Raw genomic sequence first — 2805 nt, forward strand, 5'->3', positions numbered from 1 at the left:
CTCACCCGAGATTCCGTTTCTCCGTGGCCAGAGCCCGTCGGTGAGCCATTGCCCTTGATTGGTGTACCTTTGGCTTCGTCTCGATGCTGTAGTGCTCATTTCATTGTTTCTTGGCCGTTTTATCCACTGCAGTCGCCGGTACACCATCACCGACGAACTTTGTTCCGCCGTGATCACCGTGGACGCCGTCCCGCTTCACCGTTGCTTCTCCGGCCTTGTTATCTGCTCAGTTGTGTTCAGGGTAAGCTCTTGATGCTTCCTGTGTCCTTTGTTTAACCGCTACTGGTCTGTAGTCACCGGCGTAGTACCACTGAGGCACCGTGTCCGCCATGGCCGACGTTGAGCTTGTATTGAGTCGTAATCGGTGTAGCTAAGTAGGTCAGTAGGTGCGCCTAGTCGTGGGGAGCATGTTGGTACAATCGCCATCGCCAGTGAACTCGCCGTCGGCGAGTTTGCGCCGGTCAGCGCCGTTGTCGTCGTAGTCAACGCGTGGGAGGTAGGAGATGACAGGTGGGGTCGGTTGTCAGTGACTCAGCGTTCAAATGGATTTTTCTATTTTCAGATTTGAATGAATAGTGCTGTAATTTGTTATTTTTGTGTAGAATTATTTAGAGCTCCAAAAATTATGAAAATTTTTGTGTGAATTCTCTATGATGTATATTATATGACAAAAATTTGAAATATTGATTTTCAGTATTTTTGGGGTATGATAAAAATTGCTCAATTAATTAATAAATGACTTTCCATGATTTTTCTAGGCTTATTTACTTGTCCAAAAATTATGAAATTTGTTTTGCCACTTAGTTATCATGTAATGAACATTTACTAAAATTTTGAGCTCAATTAGAATAAGTTGATTTATTTCATAATTTTAATTAAATAATTAATTCATAAAAACAAATAGTAACCTTTAATGATTTAGGTTTTTGTTTGGACTTTTGGATTGAGTGATGACCTTGGGTCATTTGTTGATAATGATCCTTGGCAGTTGATGTACGTGTTACGAAAAAGATTTAGTTTGTTTGACTTGCAACTGTACCGCGAAGGAAAGTTGTATTCGAATTCTTAATTTTTGTATCCATCATCAAGCATCATGTTTCGTATTCCGCATCATGTTAAACAGGGCATTGTTATTACGTGTAGTGAACGAAGGTGAACACGCGGTAGTTAATCAAGCTGTTGAGGAGCTTAATCCGTCTGTTGAGATCGGATCGAATACTTGTGTGACGTCGCAGGAATCGGACTTTTCCATCAACGAAGGCAAGCCCCGGATGCATACAACCCTACCTTGTGTTTTACAAATTAATTTTGCTTTTGCTTTTCGTTACTGCATTAAGTGATTAGGAGTTAAGTAAGAGCCTAATTGGTGCATTACCATCCTTGTTATTCCATATTTACCATATTACCAGTTTTTAAACTCGTATATGCCTAGTTTTGCTTAGCTATGCGTAGAACGATGAAAGTCGGGTGATTACCTGCCACCTGCAAGTTTTAAATGGAACATTGGTTAATTATGTTAGCATGTGATATGGGAATGTGGAGTAATAAATCTAGACCGGGTGGACTCGGGGTGTGTGAGCCACAAGACATGGAGGTCTTGTGAGCGGGTTCTTTCCGCCTGTGTCGATTAAGGCACGTCCGTTGTTGAATTGCATGAGGTGAGAATTTGTAGTACTAACCACATACTCTGGTAAGCCTGAACTTGGCGATTCTATTACGAGAATGGCTACTCGCGCACTGGGAGTGGAGAGATGGCGGGAATAGCGTGTACCCACGTGGCCATGGGTTGGAGTGGTGGAGTACTGTGTTCTCGGGTGGCGCGGACCCGTTCTTGTTTTAAAGGATCCGAGGGTAGGTTGGTATATGTAGGTCGGGGACCTGCATATGTCGTGTGGTCTGGAATCCCCAGCTGGGTTTAATCGGTTCGAATCGTCGTTGCTCCTCGGTTATGGAGACTCAACTCACTGTTCATCATCGTAGTATTAATAACTGGAACTTGAGAATGGTTGATGAAGGTGTTGGATATGAAGTTTCATGATCTCATTACGAATCGTGTCATCTTTGTATATGATTTTATGAAGTTTAAATTGTTGAAATAAAGAATTTTGTTAAAGAGCTTTTACGCAAAAGAACTTTGATTATTGTTAAAGCCATACCTTGAATCCCTGAGCCTGCATTCCTAAGTTCTATCAGTTTTATTTCGGTTAAGTCTTGTTGAGTACTTTTGTACTCAGTGTTCGTTGACCCTTGTTGCAGGTGAGCCTCATGAGCAGATCTGTTTTGGATCGTGCTGCATGACAGTTGTACCTTGTGATGACAATGAGAAGTAAATGTGTGGCCCTTGGGCAGGGCAATCTCCTTGTGTGTTTTGTATTATATTATAATGCCACTCCACTATTTCGTTTTGTAATAAACATCGAACCTAGTTGTGAGGTTTGAAACTACTGTTTTGTAAATTATGTTATTGTAAGACTTCCGCTGTTTTTACTCTGATGCATATATTTGAATAAATGTTGTAATACTGCAATGACTCTGTAACGTGATCCTGCTCGGAAATCGTGGATGATTCGGGGTTCCCCGAGGACACCCAACAGTCTTTTTAAGTTAATGGAAACATATGCATAAATGTCAAAGGTCGTCGGACAGTGACAGGTGTATGTGGGCCCTATAACTTAGGAGGTTCTGCCACATGAATCCAGAGAGATTGTCTTGTCAAGAAATAAAGGGTGATAGTGGGGATTTTGAGAGTTTGAAAAAGATGAAAAATGAAAACGTGGGGCTACTAGAGCAGCCTCACGTGCAAAA

This window comes from Miscanthus floridulus, chromosome 2, assembly GCF_019320115.1.
Source record: "Miscanthus floridulus cultivar M001 chromosome 2, ASM1932011v1, whole genome shotgun sequence".
NCBI lineage: Eukaryota > Viridiplantae > Streptophyta > Magnoliopsida > Poales > Poaceae > Miscanthus > Miscanthus floridulus.